Source organism: Poecile atricapillus, chromosome 2 (assembly GCF_030490865.1).
Source record: "Poecile atricapillus isolate bPoeAtr1 chromosome 2, bPoeAtr1.hap1, whole genome shotgun sequence".
Lineage (NCBI taxonomy): Eukaryota > Metazoa > Chordata > Aves > Passeriformes > Paridae > Poecile > Poecile atricapillus.
Window position 1 is genome coordinate 110,209,014 of NC_081250.1, and position 19,400 is coordinate 110,228,413.

General features: G+C 41.9%; 1 long non-coding RNA gene across 1 annotated transcript; it reads right to left on the minus strand.

Annotated features, from left to right (window-relative positions):
* Positions 1-5,474: 5,474 nt before the first annotated feature.
* On the minus strand, positions 5,475-10,552 carry LOC131576653 (uncharacterized). The gene is made up of 3 exons (XR_009277029.1): positions 10,340-10,552; positions 9,166-9,244; positions 5,475-5,670 (listed from the first exon to the last, which is right to left on the minus strand). It is a non-coding gene; the product is annotated as an uncharacterized LOC131576653 (long non-coding RNA).
* Between the last annotated feature and the right edge of the window lie 8,848 nt (positions 10,553-19,400).

Sequence of the window (19,400 nt, forward strand, 5' to 3'; positions counted from 1 at the left end):
CTTTCAGGGATCTACTTGTAAAGAGTCTATTTAAATAGATTCCTTAAGAGCCTTAAGGAATCTATTCAAACCTTAAGAGTCTCCATTATTTGACTTAGTCTTGTACCAAGGCTGCAGCTGCTATCAGCATATCAGCGTGTGTTAATGCTGGCAGAACATCCATCAGATTAAGTCACTCACTTCTAATGGAGCTGTGTTTTGTAAACGATAGTGACTGGTGGGAGGAATGTACAGACCCAAATTAATGGAAGTTCCTGGTTAGCATCTGACTACTAGATAACCTCGAGAGGGGAACTAGCCCCAGACATTTATCTTTGTGAGGGATGCCTTGTTGTGACTTCAAAAGGAAAAGCAAAGTCTGTAATTTTCTTATCTAAGAATAAGAGAGCACAGTTATGCTGAAATGCCAGCATGACAGGGATTATATCCATGCTGCTCTTCTGTGATTTATGTTACCTGTGAGTCCTTGCTCAGTATGTTGGGTCTGTGAGTATGAGCCAGTCTGCCACAACAAGGGTGCAGCCTGTGTCCTGCATATCCACAAGGAAGTATTTCTGTCATCCCTCTGTCTAGTTGGAGCTAGGTTAAACTTCGCAAGACAGTACAATTTTTTCCAGGCTCCCTTCTTTCTTGGGAATTTGACCATGAGTCCACAGTCAAAGGTTTAAAGCTTGTCAGAGTTATCAGCAGTAAATCAGTTTTTAAAAAGTTAAGTAAATCAGCTGCTATCCCTGGAAGAGTGATGGTAACTGTTTATGGCCCTGAGGCATCTCAAAAATGCATCACTCCTTCAGCATGTGCTGCAGTGGTGGAGCTGGTGGTGCTGGCTGTCTCCTCTGCTGGCCCCTTCTCCTCCCTGGTGGTCTTTGAGCTTCCAGGGAGTAAAAAGTGCATTGACAGCCACCTGTCCTTCTTACCTTATGCGCAGGAAGGTTGGCCTCCCTCTGCTGCTAGTGCAGGCTTTCAAAGCACATAGAGTTTGCACAGTTTCAAGACAGCTTTTATTTTGGGGGTTACTGAACACACATAAATGGCTTCCAGACATAGAAAAAGCTGAGAGCCCTGTTAGCAAAACCTCCTTCCACAGGCGTCTTTGGGTGGCTGCTGCTACAAAGATGGGATACTGGATGACAAGGACTTTTGGCATGAGCTGGGCTCTCCTGGCTTGCCTTGGCATCAAGTTGTAACAGGACAGCATTCACCTGAGGCAAAACGATGGATTGAAATGACTGGATGAGGAGAAATGCTTTCCTTGAATAGATATCACTCACTGAATAAAAAAAAAAATGATGTGGGGCAGAACCCTGATTGCCCAATAAGCCATGCCCAGTGCCCCAACCCTCTGATGTGACTGGTGAGAGTCACTTCCAGGAAACATCTGCACAAATGTAGCCAGTGTGATTCTTGAACCACACAAAGCGGTTGCAGTCGCCAGCTCTCAGTTTCTCACCCCAGGAGCCAGCACTGCAGGTGGTCAGATCTCCCCAGCACATCATATTGCTCAGCACCCTGGAGGCCAAAATTCAAATGCAGAGCTGGATACCTGTTCCCTATTGTGTGAGGCTGGTATGTGAGGAAATTGTTGTTTCTTCAGCTACCCATTCATGGAGCCAAGGATGCTATAATGAAAGGGTGCATAACAATGGGACCCACAGGTGAAAATTGTATTTTTATGTTAATCTAAGCAATTTTTTTTACTTGCCCAATGGTGAAACTTCCAACATTATCTTGTATTAGTTAGGGAAGCCCAGGGAGAGAGGGATTCACACTGCGCAGATGTTCCCTCTATTTAGTTCATTAGATAGATAGTGATGTGTATGGAGTGGTAGCACCGGTTTTAAAATTGCCCTGAAACTCATTTCATTGAAATATATAACAGAAGGTGTCTTCAGCCATACAGTAGGAGTGCATTCTGAAGGTGCTGTGGACATGCTGGGGGAAAACCACATGGCAAAGTTTGTTCTACTGAGTGCTGGGGAAGCAGGAGGGTTTATAGCCTTCCCACCTCAGCTCCAAGCTGTTTTCTGACCTACGTTTCAAATGTTTCATCATACTATTTCTCTTAGATCTGTTATCTGTTATTTGCTAGAGCAAATAGAACTCAGAGATATCACCTCACAATGATTACGCAAAAAACAGCATTGATTCCCTGACTAATGATTATCCAAGATCTTTGGAGCATGGCTGAAGTTTAAACCCTGGGGGAGAGCAGGAGTTTGAGCAGACAGTGCTGGTACCAGCTGATGGGTCTCCCTCAGGCCTTGAATCCATCCTCCCAAAAAGCTGTGGGACATGGGGTGGTGGCAGACTGAACTGCTGGGACTAGCTGAGTGGCAGTGACATGACACTGCACAGCAGGAGGGCACAAACCCTGGGCTGGGTACCAGGGGCAGAGCTGTGACAGCTCAGGACAACCTCCCTCCCAGCTGGGTGTTTTTGCCACCTTTTCTTGCCACTCACTCTAGTCAAGCTGATGCCATCCTTGCTTCCCTAGATTTCTTTCCCTTGCAAAAAGCTCTCAGGTCCCTCTCTAAGGCAGATTCACATTATTATTATTGTTACTGTTATTATTGTTATTATTATTATTATTATTATTATTATTCTCTAAATATTACCAATTACTTCTTTCTTAAAAATAAGACCAACAGCAGAGCTTTCAACTAGAAGGAATTATGAACTCACAGCATCAGCTTTTAGAAGGAGCGAAATTGCATCTCCCAGGTGGTGCATCTCACCTGATCTATCACACACCTGTCAGTGGCACAGCTAGTACTGATGGGCAGATTTATCCTGTGTGCCCTGCTTTGTTATTTATTATCATTTATGTGTTACTCTTCTGTAACCAGCAAGCTTGATTTTTGCAACAGCAGAAGAGACAGGAAGTCTCTCACATGCTTTTTGAGTCAGAACCCCAGGAGAAGTACTGTCAAAATAATAGATCTGTTAATGAAAAGTTTCCTTGTCATCCATCCTACCATGGTTTTGTGGGAAAGAGGTGGGAGAGATGAAATACAGATCCATACAAATATTTGATTTTTCATAGTCCTGGTAACTTGGAACTCCCTATATTCTGCCTTACTGGAATAAAATATTTTCCCTAACACAAACAAACTAAACCATATCAGCCAGGGTTCTGTGTGAGGTTTTTCAGGTATCTATTAAAGCAAGCAAGCAAATTAAACTTAGTGTCAGATGGGTAAAAATATTCTTCAAATACCCTTTTCCAGGTGGTACTGGTGGAATTGGTTAGTAGTGGAGCTTCCTGCATTTTGGATAAATGGCTGTCACCTGGGGTAGATGAAGTCCCCACTACAGCAGGTAAACAAGCTGGAACAGATCTCAAGGACATGTCCTGAACAAGGAGCACAGGGGTCATTCTCACAGCCCTGTTCTTTGATTTAATGAGCATTTAAATATTTGATACCATGTGAAGCAAGTCCAAACAGAGTGACCTTACAACACCATTGATGTTAGTTAGGATGCGCTTAACGAAGACAGGGAAGATAGAATGGAAATGAACAAAATTCAAACATACATGAAAATTCCCCTTACAACTTTAATAGAGTCAACTGTCATTATAAACTCTGATAAATTACTTGGCTCACTCTGCTTGTGTTACTTCAAAAGATTAGTTCAAAATACTCATGAGACACTCATGATAACTTTTTTTTAAAAGATAGGGTTAAAATAAGAAAAAAACTTAGCGGCCTTTAAATCCTCACAATTTTCCATTGTATTCTTCTCCTTTCAATTTCAAGAAAAATCCTGCAAACCACTATCAAATTAAAAGATACAAGTGCAATTACACAACATACAGTAACAGGAGCTGGGAAAGCATCCATCATAAAATTTGTGAATTAATCCAGGTCAGAATAGAAGTATAGTTGTTTGTTTAAGGATTAAGTATTTTGAACGAGATATTTAAAAAACATTCTGCTAAAAAATCATGGACTTTCAAGACACCCACTAATACACTTACAAGAGGTATTTCAGTGTATCATTTACCAAAGATTTCACCCCTTTATTGTAATCCCCTTTCTACAAATCCCACTGATAACTTGCAGTGCAGTCTGGCATCCCACTGTACTGGCTTTGGTTGGGATAGAATTAATTTTCTTCATAAAGCTCCTGTGGTGCTGCTTTTCATTTATGACCAGAATGGTGTTGCTAATACAGGGATGTGTTAGTTATTGCTGAACAGCACTTGCAAAGTGCCAATGCCTTTATTGCTGTTCACATTGTGCTGTCAGCAAGCAGGATGGGGGTGGGTAAGGAAGGGACTGAGCCAGGACACTACATCCACAGTGCAAAATCCAAAGGGAAGGGCAGAACATGATGCTGCCCCAGAGTGTCTTCACTTATTTCTCAGATCTATTATTCAGGTTTTTCACTGAGAAGGAATATTCTGGCATATGACAAATGAAGAAGAAGAATGTTTTTGAAGCACGTGAATGGAACAAAAACATTCTTGATGTGATATGGTCTGAGGAGCAGTAAAATAATTTGAGGTAGAAAGCCTCCAAGCAGTGAGGTTCTGTTGTAAACACAATTTGAGGCTCTCTTACTGCATCAGCTGAAATTTGAGATTAGCAGAAAAGGACAGTGTGACACAATATGTGTCACAATATCGTGTGGAGGGAGAAGCTGTTACTTTTTAAATTGTTTCTAGAAAATAATGTGCTGAACATACTGCTGAGTTTACAAAACTTACAAAATTATCTGCCATGTATTAGGGAGAAGTACCCTGTGAAGAATGTTTGCTGCACTGGAAGGAATTTGTACCACAAATAAATCAGCAGCTAGTACCACCAGGGTTCATTTCAGAGAGAGCCTCCTTTGGAAGGCCCTGCCCCTCAGATAACCCCTCTTTGTTTCTCTCCCACATCTACCTTTTCCTGCTGTGCTCTACAGCCAGATTAAAGGATCAACAGGAATTGAAATACTCCACAGTGCCGCCTACTCAGGCAGCAGACTGGGTGGTTTTTTGTTTAGAGTAGTTGGAGTTTGACAATGTCTATCTAAGTGCATTAAGTTTGTCTGTAGAGCATTAGGAAAGAAATCCAGGCTTTCAAAGGGTTGGGAAATGGAAATCTGCCTTCAGCATATATATTTTTTTTGTTTACTTTGGTAACAGAATGATTTTTTTGGTGGGATTTTTTTTATTATGTCTGGCTCTGTCTGCCACCACAGATAAGCTTCTGTATCACAGCAACAAAGGAATGGCTGACATTTTTCTTGGTGTCAGTGAAAAGAAAATAAAAGAATTGGTTTGTTATCTTTATTACCAACAGATGACCAGCTGCTTCCCAGAAGGCACCGAAGGCATAACACATTTCACAGAGCAGAGCCATTAAATCTTTCCTTCATGGAATTACAGAATTGTTAGGGTTGTAAAGGATCACTGAAGATCAGCTACTCCAACCCCCTTGCCAAGGCCAGGTCACCTAGAGTAGGTTACACAAGAATGTGTCCAAGTGGGTTTTGAGGGTCTTCAGAGAGTGACACTCCATGACTTCCCTGGGCACCTGTTCCAGTGCTCTGCCACCCTCAATGGAAAGAGGTTCCTCCTCACGTTGAGGTGAAACGTCTTGAGTGTTAGTTTATGGCCACTACTCCTTGTCCTGTGTCTGGGCAATGAAAAGGGTCTGGCACCGTCCTCTTGACACCTGTCTTTAAGATATTTACACGGATTAACGAGATCCCCTCTCAGTCTTCTCTAGACAAAACTGTTCCTGCAGTCTCTCCTCATAAGACCTCTCATCATCTTTGTGACCCTCACTGGATCCTGTCCAGTAGCTCCTTGTCTCTCTTGTACTGGGGAGCTCTGAACTGGGCATAACACTCCAGATGTGGCCTCACTAGGGCTGAGTAGAGGGGGAAGATCATCTCCCTCAACCTGCTGGCCACAGCCATCCACGCTGCGCCCCAGGATTCCATTGGCCCTCCTTCTGTGCAGCAAAGCTCCCGCCCCGCTGCCTCTCAACCAAAGCCAAACCAACCAAAACAGCAGCAAGTGTTTTTCCCGGAGCAGGAGGAGGGCGCCCAGCGGTGTGAGGAGGAGGCGAGCGGTGCCTGAGGCCAGCAGGTGGCAGCCCGTGGCCGTGTGTGCCCTGCCTGCCGGGCACGGAGGGGCCGGGACACCCCTGAGAGGGACAGACAGGGACAGACAGCCGTACAGAGCCGCCCTCACACCTCACACCACAGACACCCTCGCTGAGAGCTCTCCGGCCTGCCTGCATCTGCGAGGTTTTTGGTTCGGCTACACACACATCGTTAGTGGCATTAAAATGTAACCATGCCCATGGGGACCAAGGTGTGCGGTGGCTTCTGTATGGCCATCACTCTAAGTCAAAAGGAACAACCTATCAGTGACATCTTTAGAAAGGGACCTCTTAGGGATGTTGATTTTATTTTTTTTTTTTCTTTTTGTCAGTCTCTCTATTTCCTTTCATGTAGGTAACAAATCCCTTCCAAATAATAATGATTTTTTTCCAGCTTTGTCATTGATCTCTTGAATAAGATGTTCTCTGGCAACATACCAACACATTCCTGCTCTCAACAGATGAATCCCTTAGGACTCCCTTACAGCATTTTTCTTTCAGAAGTTTTGATGCACGCAGTAATGAAGAGAAAGAGTATACAACCTGATTAACAGAACTGCAGCTAACAAACAGTGCCCTGAGGGATCAGCACTCTAATCATCGAGTAATGCTAGAGCAACTCTCCATCCCCATTTCCATCACTCTTTTTCTTCTCAGCTTTGCATAGTTTTAACCTACGGAGGAGACAAAAAAGCATCCCAGCACTGCAGTTCACTGTGTGGTGGTTTCTGTATGGATATCACTCTAAGTCAAAAAGAACAACCTATCAATGACATCTTTAGAAAGGGACCTATTATGGATACTGATTGGTTTTTTTAGCAGCAAAAATTTGGAAGTAGTTGATAAAAAATGTTGCACAACACAACACAGGATGTCCCCTCGGAAAAAGAAAAATCTTGTTATTTACTTTGCAATAGGGTATGTTTTCCACCCTTTTCTCTGTTCATGCTTTATAGTTTTTCCACAGAAAACAATTTTTCTTTTATCAATGCTTCTTCCTTTTTCCACCTCACTATTCTGGAAGATTTGTAAGAGGAAACTGAACTTGACCTGGGGTCAAGACTTTGTGTTTTGCTTCATCAGGGTTCTCTTGGTAGTTTCCTCAACACCTAGGCAAGGATACCATGAGAGGGTCCAGAAATTCTTTTCCTTGTGAGCAGAGCTCAGCCTGGCATGAGAGGCAAGTGTCATTCTAAGGGGAGTTTCTGTAAATCACATCATATAGTTGTATAGGGGAACATTTGTAATTACAAGGTGAGGAATAAATCAGCCATCCTGTCATAAGTGAATACTCTGGCAAACATCAAGGCTGGAATAGTCCTAGTAATTTATTTTTCATGGGTACATGCAATTTAGTTTTTAACCAGGTAAGTCTGGTTAAAGTTGGAGTTTAGACTGCAAGTGACTAACCACAAAAACAGCAGGATGTCTGTAGGAATGAAAGGAGAATGCTCTCTATTTTTTAAGAGTATTTTTGGTCCTTCCAGAATGACTTCAGAAGAAAGGGCCCTACCTGATACTAGACAAAACCTTTTCCTTTTATTTCTTTTTTTTTCTTTTTTTTTTTTTTTTTCCCAAAAGCAGACTGCTCATGGGGTCAGCAATCACAAGCTATATATCACTGCTCTGAAATACAAGCTGGTTCATCTGCCTGCTCACTTCCCCACATCTCCATACGGCAAGCTTTTCCAGGGACTTACTTCTGGAGTGGTCCATGGGCACTGCCACGATGAAGTCAATGCTACCTCTTCAGACTGAAATTCAAAAAAACTGTGTCTCAGATTCTAATTGATTGGATGAGGAAAGAAAGGAACATCCTGTCCTCATCTGGGGTGCTGTGCCGAAACCTCAAGGGTGGCAAACACTTCTTGCAGTTTGCCAATTCTCTTCTTTGAGTCTGAAAGAGACCCATATCATACATGGGAAAAATCTTTTCTGGTGTAGGAGCCACAAAGTGAATGTGTACCCTGTGTTTGAGCAGCTGATTCATCCCAGCAATAGGAGTTCCATTTTTGGACCCACTACTTTCGGCAGTATCTACCCTGCTCTGTCCACTGAACTGAGACTGATCTAAGTGAGCACAGTGTCCTGTTTGGAAACAGCACAGTTACCTCCTAAGAAGAATTGCATGCAAAGCTACAGCAGAGTGGGTTGACAGGAGAACTATACAAGCTCTTCACAAAATAAGGATAGTGTGTATTCATTCCTTCTAAAATTTGAGACAAAAAAAACCCCCAGTGTCTCCTTTGCAAAGAGCTCTGTAAAACAGGATGTCCAGCAAACACAGTCTTGAGTGGGCACAGGGACAGTGCATGTTTAATGTCAGTACAGTTTAAAACACAGAGACTGACTCAGAAAATATTATTTCAGCCTTGTTTTTTTCTTGAGTTACTGCTTCCCTTGGAGACCTGAGCATAAGACATTGAAAATACCAGTCTCCTGTAAAGCAGGTACATTGAACTGCCAAGAGATTTGCTTTTCTATACATTGCTGCTTTCTGCTTTCGTGTTCTTTATTTGTATGACAGTGTGCGTCCATCACCGCCTGAATCCTCTCTCCCTGCATACAGCCTTCCCTTCTGCTGTTTTTGCAGCTCTTGTTTCTCACCATCCCTCCATTCCACTTCTTCCTTTTACTTGAATTTATGCCAGGTGATTCCTCCAACCATCCCCTTTCCCTGCTCCTGTTAAATGCTTAGTTCATGTTCTTTCCTCCTGCTCAATTACAGAAGTGGTCCCCACACAACACTGCCCTTCTTCTGTCTCCTGTTCCTTGCATGGTTCTCCCTGGTGCAGATTTTTTACTTAAAATAATTATTTTTTTTTTTTATAAGGAGGCTGTTGTTCCTCACACTGCTATAAACTTGCATGCTGTGTACTACCACCTTCTCCTGACAGCTGACAATCTACATCTTCTTCCCAGACTTCTTCCCTTTCTGTCTGCATTCCCAGCATTAGTCAGATATGCTGTTTCCTGCTTTTTCTGTGCCCTTTCCACTGTGTTCCCCTCAAAACCCACTCTAAACAATTTCTGCCAGAGGTCACCCTTAACATTTAATAATTACCTCAGCCCCTCAGGCTTGTGTCTTCCTCCAATTTTGATGTTGCTTGGCCACTTTTGCCTGAGAGAATGGAACATATTAGCTTGGAAAAGAGAGAAAAAAATAGGGAATTTATCAGTGGAGGAAGCAAATGGGTAACTCCTGAAGAGTCTGAACTCTTTAAACCATTTTATATATTCTTCCTGCTTTCTCCCAAAATAAATCATTCCAAAATACTAGGGTGGGACTTTAGTTTCCGAGACCCCCTGAGAGCAAAGACCCTTGGGATACTCTTGCAGGCAGAGCCACCCCAGGGTGCAGAGGCTAAGTGTGGAAAGGAATGGCCAGTTTATCAGGATCCTGATTAGACCCTGAGGATAAAAATCTCTGGAGGGGTGAGGCTGAGGTAGGAGCACAGAAGCTAAAGCTCAGTTCTCAAATAAGTAACTGAAATATATAATTACACAAGAGCACTGAATAGAGGTTTCTGTTAATCTGTGATCCGATAATCTTCTTTCATTGCCACTTAGCAACAGAATTACAAACTGAGGATGGAAAGCCAGGTTGACTTAAAATTCCTCTCCTTGCTGGGCAGAGATGAAAAAAAGTCTGTCTCCAAGCAGGCACAACAGGTTTCCCAGCTACTGGGCATTGTGCCTTTCAGCACAATATAAGTATAGGCACCTGAATTTCAAGTTGCCTAAAATTTGACAAGCTCAGTTGGGTAAATAACATTGTTTATAAGAATTAGTAAATTCTACTCACAGAAACAAAATATTAATCCAAACACACATGTACACAAACTCCATTAAAATCATACATTTTCAGAAGGGGGAATGTGGAAGAAGGGACTGTTGCGCCAAAACTGCTGCACTGGAAATTATTCTTAACTGGTGGGTCAAACAGTAAGCATTGTGGTTTTGGGAGATCCACAGTGTCACAGAGATGCTTAGGAGAGGTGCAGGAGGGTGGTATTCCTTAGCAAAGATCCCTACCAAGAGCCACTGGCCTTCACTGTCCTATCTTTGAGAGGTGTTTTGCACCCAACAGAGTGCCAGCGTATCTGAGGCCTCTCAAGTTCGGCTATTTTCATAAACATCAGAAAAGAGGTAAATTTAGGTGTCTGCCACCATGCTTTTTATATCTCAGCCTCTTCTTTCCATCTCCATCTTACCTTTTTTTTCCTTCTTTTTCTTACCTTTTTTTCTTTTCCTGTGCTTCTTGACTACAGAGTTGAGCAATCAGATAAGGTATCATCTTTTGCAGTGTTGCTGTGAGTCTGAGACAGAGAGACAGCTCAAAGACATGCTAAAAGCTCCTTAACAACCAGGCTCAACCACATCACAGAGTGCCTGGTGGCACTGCATGGCCTGCTTGGCATTCAGATGATTCTTCCCATAGTCCAACTAGGATTTCCTTTGCATGTGTCGTGATCCCCAGAGACAGGACTCCTACGACAGCAGCTTCCTCCCACCTTGAGCAATTTGTTCTGTGGAAAGGATGGGCTCCCATCCCAGTGGTGCTGCCCAGCAGCTGAGGAGAGAGGGGAGGTATTCCAGCCAAAGGGCAACAGACCGAAGGGTGCTGTTAAAATGAAAGTTTAAATTAATATTTACATTTTAAAAGGATTGAATTTGCTTTGCTGGGTTCATCTTCAGCCAAGGACATGGCTTTTTTTTTTTGCTTGTTTTGTTTTTACAGTAATGTTTTGCTCTGAAACTGGACAACCAAGACCTGCCTATGCAGACCCATGCACCCTGTTTATGAGAGGCTCTTTGTAAAACATGGCTCTGCTCCAGATTGCTGGAGTTCTTCATGCCTGACCAAACAAAACACAGTGGCAGGGGTCTGTCCAAAGGGCCTGCAGAGCTCCATGGCTGCTGGCTACGGGACTGTGTCCCCTCAGGAAGGAGCTGATCTGCAGGCAAAGAGGAAGGGCAGAATAGGGCACTGTGTTGCTTCTTCCCTGCTGTTTTGGGTGGCTGTGTGCAAGGAACAGCCAGAGGAGTTCTGGCTTTCAGAAGAGCCTAGGGGGTGGTTTCTCAAGGCAATTATGCCTGTGCTGGTAGATGTTACAAGAACACTTACGGACTTGTGCAGGAAAGAAATCCACCATCCACAAACCAGCTGGATCTGTGCAGCACACACTTTTGCTTGCTCTTCAGGTAAAAAGGGGGTAAAAAGTCTCATAAGCCATGTAGAGCTCAGTGCTTTCCTGCACTGAGATCTCCCCAACTTCTGCATGGCAACCCTGGGTGTAAAAAAAAGACAAATTGCTCAACAGAAAGGAGTGTGACTAGCAATTACACACTTCTGCTATTTACAGCCTTCCTCACATAATGACACAAAGAAGGAGCAAAATTAGTATGCGTTCCTCTTTTCATGTGACTTTTTGTACTTTGTAGAGAAACTTCAATAGACTCATCAAGCTGATACTAATAAAAGATCTACAGTTCTGTCTGTAGTCAAATATTCCCCAGATAATAGTCGTGGGCTGGAGTTATTTGCTGGTTTTTCCCACCTCAGTCTATGCTTCTTTCATCATTTTTTTCAAAGACTAAAGCACCTACTTGCTGAGAATCATCTTTAAAGAAAAAGCTAAAATTTTCTTTTTCCTTGCCACCAGGAGCTCAGTAGCTAATGATGTCAAGCTCATTGGAAATCATCAGTACAAGGCAGTAGCCAGCAGAGTAGTGAAGTCCAATACTGAGGACAGAGGGAATATTTTAAATTGCAAGGGGGAAAGAATAAAGTAATTCAGAGTGCATGAGTCTTTTGTCCACTACTGAGGGAGAATGCTAGTTAACAAGAGTGGGTAAGGATTTTGATCTGACATTTCAAAGACTTCTGAAGCATCCAAGCAATTCTAAGGGCTCGTCTATTTGGCCATACTTGAGGGTTTGTTAAGGCAGAATGAGAACATAAAGTGTGGCAACTGCTCTGCTAGGTGTGGACAAGCTGCTGCCCTCAGTGCCTTCTCTGGCCTACATGAGAGGGATTAAAATTCTTTTGAATCACGCTTAGAGGAGAAAATCAGAGAGATGAAGGGGATTAAACGAATTTAGTTTACTAGTACATATTTCCCTAAGCTGTTTTCCAGTGGCTCCAATATTATGGGTTGTGATGCACTTTCAGGAAGACACGGGATGCTGTGCACTGCGTCATGTAGTAGTGAAGGGACCATAGTGCTGCCCAACAAACAGGGTGCTACCTGGCTTCCAGGACCAGATGTGGCTCCCAGATCAGCTCTGCATGAAGGCTGGGGTGACGAAGAGCAGGAGTGGTCTGGTCTGGGAACTACTGTTAGAAGGGCAGAACAGCAATCACAGCTCATACTTGACCTCCACATCTCATGAGAGTGAGGAGTGGGAATAATTCCCCAATAGCTCCATATTCGTCCAGCACTGTGTTTCACTCCACTTGCAGAGTGGGGGTTTTTTAAATAAAATATTTAAAATCACTATGTGGACTCCAGGTTTGTAAGGCAAGCTGTTGGGGGTCAGGAACTCAGACTTCCTTTCTCTTGGACCTGAGTACAGGCAATAGTCATTTTTCCTAACTCTAGCAGAGACCTAACTGGCTGCTGTAAGCCAGCTACTGTTTCACCCCTTGGACACTACAAACTGCATGACACATAAAGGTCTGTTGGATAAGATGGTGTTTGCTCTGCTTGAATTAAAGACACAACAGACTGCTTTACTACAATTATTGACAAATGCAGAAAAAGTTGTGGAGGGTTCAGAGACTGAACAGTTTCTCAGAGGTGGTATGTGGGGGCCTAGGTACTATGCAGACCAAGAAAGAGAAGTTAAAAGCTCCCCAGAAAGAATATACACAAACACAGGACAGGGATAAAATGCACCTCAACTGCAAAAAGCAGATTCTATAATAGCTGTGACTGTAGGTCTAGAGCAGCACCACAGGAATCATAGATACAGCCAAGCTGTAGGCTCAGCTGATATTTATTTTATTTTTGTGTTACAGGAGGTGTTCTGAACCTAGTTCAGAGATAGCAAGAAAAGAAATTGCTATTTTTATCTGCAACAAGTGTTGCATTAACTTATTCACAAGCTTGTACTCTATAAAGCTGAGCATGTATCTGTTACCTGATTGGAATTCAGTCTCCCAGCTTGGCTGCCAGTAGGTAAAGGGGGCTATAACCACAGAGGTTACTCATGGAAAAGTAGACACACGTTGCCTTTGTCCATCCATTTAAGCAGCAATCTGTGCTTGCCTCTATGTAAGGCACGCAGCATTTCATGCAGAAAGCACACTGGAGAGTTTGTGAATTTACATACACAAGCAAGACTTTCCTTTACAAGATACCAAGGAATATCAGCCAGTTAATCTCCTGTAATCACTGCATTTCAAAGTGTGTAAAACATTTTTGCCTGTCCAGCTCAGTGTGCGGGTAACATGCTGAGAAACACTACCTCAAAGCTACTCCTATTTTGTTTAGTATTCCTTCAGCAAGGACTGCCTCCCTGGATCACAGAGCTAGCTTTCACATCTGCTGCAGGCAGAACTAGCAAGAGCTTTTGGCTCAGAAATCTAAAAAATCTATGACCCGTGGCTTGTCTGAAATAGCTATTAACACTTTTCTTTTGCTGGTTCCACACCATGGAAGTGTCTAGTCCTTGGGTTTTCCTCCCTGAAATGTTGTAGTCTACTCTATTTTTGTCCTTATAATTTGAAGAAGAACAAAAAGAAAAAAAAATAAACGTAAAAAAGACAGATGTCATTAATACATTGTACATAGGGTCATGATCTGTTCTGTCCCTTCCCTTTTGAAATATCTTTTTCTTTCTATCCCTGACAAGATATAAGGCTGTTTCTTCTCAGATCCATTTTCAGGAGGCACTCATTTGGTTTTGTCAGAACAGTGACACTGGTAAATGTTCTTGGAAGCTGATGCCAAAGTTCAGTGAAGCCTGTGGTGGATACAGGAACTCTGTTTACGGGATAAAACAATTAGTATAGTATTTCCTCAGAGCTTTTGGCAGGAAACAGGCACCAGTTCAATTAATAAAAGAAAGGCACAAATGTGTCACTGTCACTGTCACTCGGTAACTTCCCACTCAACAACATGCCCAGGGGATTTTATTGCAGGGCAGAGGGGGATCTTATTCCAAGGTGGGACCGATGGGCAGGAGGGAGATGCGGTCTGGGTGGCTCAGGACACATGACAGAGTGCAAAGGCACTCACAGGCACACCAGCCATAGTTCACATGCATCCATGTGAGTCCATGTGGTGATCTGGTCCCTGTGTCTACAACGATCTCCACTAAACAGAGACTTGAGTAATTCAAAAACATTAACCAATGGCTAGTTTGGCCCTGTGCAAATTTGTGGAAGCTTTTCAAGAGCCTACTCGAGTGGCCCTGCATGATGGAAAAACAGGCATTTCCTCACACCTATTTGTAGTCAGGTACCAGAATGAGGTGCCCTAGACTCAGCATTTTACAATCTTAAACAGCAAGATGATGAACAAAGTACATAGCTGCAATAGCTTAGCAAATATATATATAACCTAAGAAAAGATTATCATTTAACCCTACAGAACCTATTTTGGTCATTATTGCTAGAGGCAGATTTTCACTGCTATATCTGCTCTAATTAATAATTTGATAACTGCAGTCCACTTAGAACAAATCAATATTTGATGGAAATTCACTTAAAAATACAATACACTCCCAAAAGAGCCTAGCCAAGACCCTAGGAAAATAGTGACCTCTGCTAAGATTTCTTTTTGCTATTGAAACCCTTGCATCATGCTGTAGATTGATTGTATGTTTTCCTGTAAGAATGGCACAAAAGATAAATTTAAAATATAAGCCACCTAATCATTTTGCTTATAAATAGATTGACCTTTAAAAACATTGATCTCATGGCAAGTTCCTGCAGCTTTCAGACACAGGAAATATTAAGGCTGGTACAAGGATATTCAGTTAGCTTTGTGCATAAACTGAATTAGGGTTTCCTCTTCAATCACCTGTCTAGACTGATAGATTAGTATGTAGATACAAATACATATTCAAATTGAATAACGGAGGTTTGTTTTTGAGAGATCACAAGACCTATAGGGATAGCTAATGAAGTGGTAATGATCAATGCCCAGTGACCTTGGAATTTAGATGCTTCAGAGCCTGCTGAGATGAGCAGGTGTCAGGTGAACTCATACATTACAAATGCCCTAAACCAAGAATCATCTATTTATATGTTTCTTTTTTTGGACTTTGAGCTATGTCCCAGGATGCTCCTTGGACAAAACCTTGGAAATTATAAAAAACCCTGTGATTTTATACCTCAAGACCAACCCAACCCATCTGTCTTCAAAATTGTTTGCTAACAGTATCCACTTCCTCACTTTTGACGTAACTGGATTTGATTTAAGATACAAAATAAGGATGTTTTTCTTATTTTTCTGCATAATATCAGTAGTGTTTTTTTACTTCCAAATAAATAGGTAGCACTAGTCCTGTGAAAATCTGATAATGACCATTAAAACTCAAAATACAGACATACTCCTCAGCAAAAATGAAAACTGAAAAGGTCGATAAACATGCAAACACCATGCATACCTGAAATGCCACAATTTTTAATACCATTCTTTACAGATTGAAATTCAAGCTCAAACATGAACCTCCCTGAGCACATTTATTAATTAGAAAAGCATTATCCCTGGCTTTGCAGAGAGGGGAAATGTTATATAATTATCAAATAGTGAAAGCAACAGAAAGTTTCTTGGCAGCTTCAAGCAGTTACTGCATTGAGCACTCTAGTTAAGTGCCAGAGCTCTGCCACAGCAACTCAGCTGGAAGACTTATCTGAAGTAAAACTCATAGAATTCTTGACCCTAGCTTAGAAAATTCAGGTGAACTCCTTTGAGAGGCAAATCTCAAGTCTTTTTCTCTAAGTCCCTATGGAATGTTACTCCAGATAAAAGAAGAAAGGTGTCACATTCAGGTCCCTATATTATAGAAAGGGTTTTTTCAGAGCCCAGGAATTCATTAATTCTTCAAACAGTAATAGAGAATTCTATCCAGATTACTGAATGGCTTACCATCTATCAGGCCCTTTCATTCCAATGTCACAGGAGAAGATTATAGGTTTTTATGGTCAAAGTCAGGTATTCCAGCCTGTCTGAGCATTTTGTTATGCAGAAGCAGTTGGCTTTCTAAATAAAGTCAAATAGAAGGGAATGCAGCAGAGAATAAGGAGCTTATCTATGTAAAACAAGCCTAAGTGTGTGAGACTACATAGAAGAGAGAGAAAAATACTGTAGCATAGTGGGAAAAATCCTTGACATAAACAAGAGTATTAGCAAGACACGTTTGCTCTTGACCTGAACACTGTAATGCTCCCAAGCAGGGAACACGCTTTCATTAGAAATAGGCATTAATCCTAATTCTTCAGAGATGAATTTCAACTGATTTGGAATTCAGATAAGCCTGAAAACATTCACATATTTGAAGATTATCTAAATTTTTCCATAACTGGGGGTCTCACACTTGTTGGCTTCCATAAAGCTGAGGTTACTGGGCACACCAGGGACTCTTGGCTGTTCTCTCCAGCACCTTAATAACCCTGTATGCTGGGTGAGCATCTCTTCTGGGTTTCATGAGCCCCCTAGATCCCAGATACTTGCACTATATATCCTCCTACTATCTCTGTTTTAGCTGTGTAACCCTACAGCTTCTTCCACAACAGGATTCCTAAATATCTCTTTCTGTTGAGTTTTCAGTAACTCTGCTGACTCTTTTCTTACAAAAGGGCATTTATGCTACTGCTCTGTGCTAAGACTCTGTGTTGCACCATTTTCCTGTGGCATGTATCCTGCTACATCTCAGAGCTCAGCCCCTTTTTATTTCACCTTATTTTTTATCTGTGATAAGTTATTCAGTATATAAGTTTCAGAATCCCATTGCACTAAAAATGTTTAACAGCAACAGACAGACAACAGTCAATCAGCATCTGTTGGATGCTCAGCAGTTACCCATCTTCTTTCTCCTTTTCCCTCCCACAATCATGTTTCGATTCTCTGCCAAGGGAGAAACATCCTTTTCTGCCAGCTGTTCCAAATCCCTGAGCTTTCACATGCATTTTATGGAAAATATTACCACATTGTGGTACTAAGTTGAGACTGACATTGGAAGGGGGAAGATCTACCTAGCTTTGCTTTCACTAGGCTATACTAATTGTAAATTAGGTTTACATGGATTTCAGTAGAATTCTGTATAAATTCTAGATGCTTCATGATCAGAGATACAGTAGATACTTTTTTTTTTACCTTCTCACTGAGTCCACTGTATCTTAGAATTTACAGAAATAATCTAGTTGTGTGCAAAATGTGTGAATGGAGATTCACAAACACACAAAGTCTAATAACCATTCAAACTGGTGTCCCTGCTAGTAGTCAAAAGAATCCTTGATTGGGTTGTGTGTGGGATGCTGAGAGTTGAAAAAAACAGCAAACGAAGGGCAAGGGAAAAAAGATCATATTTGGGTTAAAGATTTTCATGCTCGTTATTCACTCTAAGAAGCATCTGCCCAAAGGACAATGTTATAAAAGAGGGAAGTAAAATAATATGGGCAGGCGAAATGTACTATCCCTGCAGACCTGATTTTTCAGAAACTGCTACTTTGCAGGAAAACCTAGGAGAAAATCATTATTTTTCAAGAAATTGTCCCATAGGAGAGCAATTTCTCATGCAGACAAGTGCCAATACAATTAACTCCTTGGTGTTATTTCCTTGCAGAACAGCTGACAGCAAAACACAGGATAGTCAACTTGCCCTAGAATGCAGATCATTTCTCTTCCAGACATACAAAGCTCATTGCTTCAGAGAAATATTCACAAATAATGAGAACAAAATAATGAAGTAATATGTTGTTGCACAGATCCAGGAGCAGCAATTAACTTTCCAGGATCTGAATACAACCCACAAGCATTGGATTACAGTATGGTTTGTTACTGCTGGGCACCTTGCACTGATTTTTACATGCAGGCAAAAATGTGTGTAGAATGTTACCTACGTATCAGACTGCTTTGCTGTAAGGACAAAGGGCACTTTGATCCCAGTGCAGGAGATTACTGTATTATAGATTTTTTGTCAAAAATCAACTTTGCCTAGAAAGAAAAACTGCATAAAGCAGCCTGAAGACATGAAAGTCTCTGGAGAATACCATTCATGATTTCTCTCTAAGACCTTCATCATAATCTTATTCAAGTTAAGGGGGGAAACTGCTTTTTGTTATAATACTGTGAAATCTGTAAAAAAATGAGTGCTACCTCCTGAAAAGTATAGACTCAGGGTTATCTGGGACCTGGGGAAAAGGAACTGCTAAACGGGGCAGTTTCTTTGTCTCTCAACTAGCACAAGGTACAGTATGTACAATTTATGTGATGCAGTGGAACAAAACCAGCTATACCATGCCATGTCCCCCATATGACTTCTCCCAGCTTAGGCTGGGGCTGAGTTCACCCCTGAAAAATCTCTAAAATGTACATTTGTACACTTACAAATGTACAAATGTAACAATAACATTCCCAATGTAATAAAGGTTTGGCAACTAGAACCTTAGCCAGATGATAACAAAAGCTTCCAGTCTTTGCTGGCTGTCTTGGCTCCTTCTGGACTCATTTGACTTTTCTGAGACCTTTAGCTTCCCAGGGGGACAGCTCTCTACAGGTTTTTTCCCAGTGACTAAGAGGAGACTTCAGTATCTACCTGAAGGTTGGGCAAGATGAATCATTAGAAACTTCTGGTGGGTGGGAGATTTTGTCACATCCCACTCAAAACAGAGACATTGTTCCTTTCCAGCAAGCAGGGAGACTTGTTGGGAATCCATCACTGCTTGAGCCAGACAATGAACAAACTCCACCACCTAAATACTGAGTCAGCATCTGTATGTGGGATCTGATGCTCAGAAAGCACTTGATATACTGAGAAGAAACGTGGGGAAGGTGCAGAGAAAGCATTGGGGAATTATCATGCACAACCTGAGGGCCAGATGAAGAAGTTCTCCTAGAACTGGTTGGATTTCTGGGCAAAAAAAAAGGTCATTTGTGTTATTTTGTGGAAGGCTTTCTATGAGTGTAATCTCCCCAGGCAAGGGTCATGTTTGTGTCCGTTACTTATTTTCTTTGCTCTAGTGATCCTGCAGTCCTTCCATTGACTTCAATGGCAGTGCTATTCATGGACTAACTCTAGGATTGGGCTATTTACTAAGCAAATAATCAGAATCAGCAGTTTTGA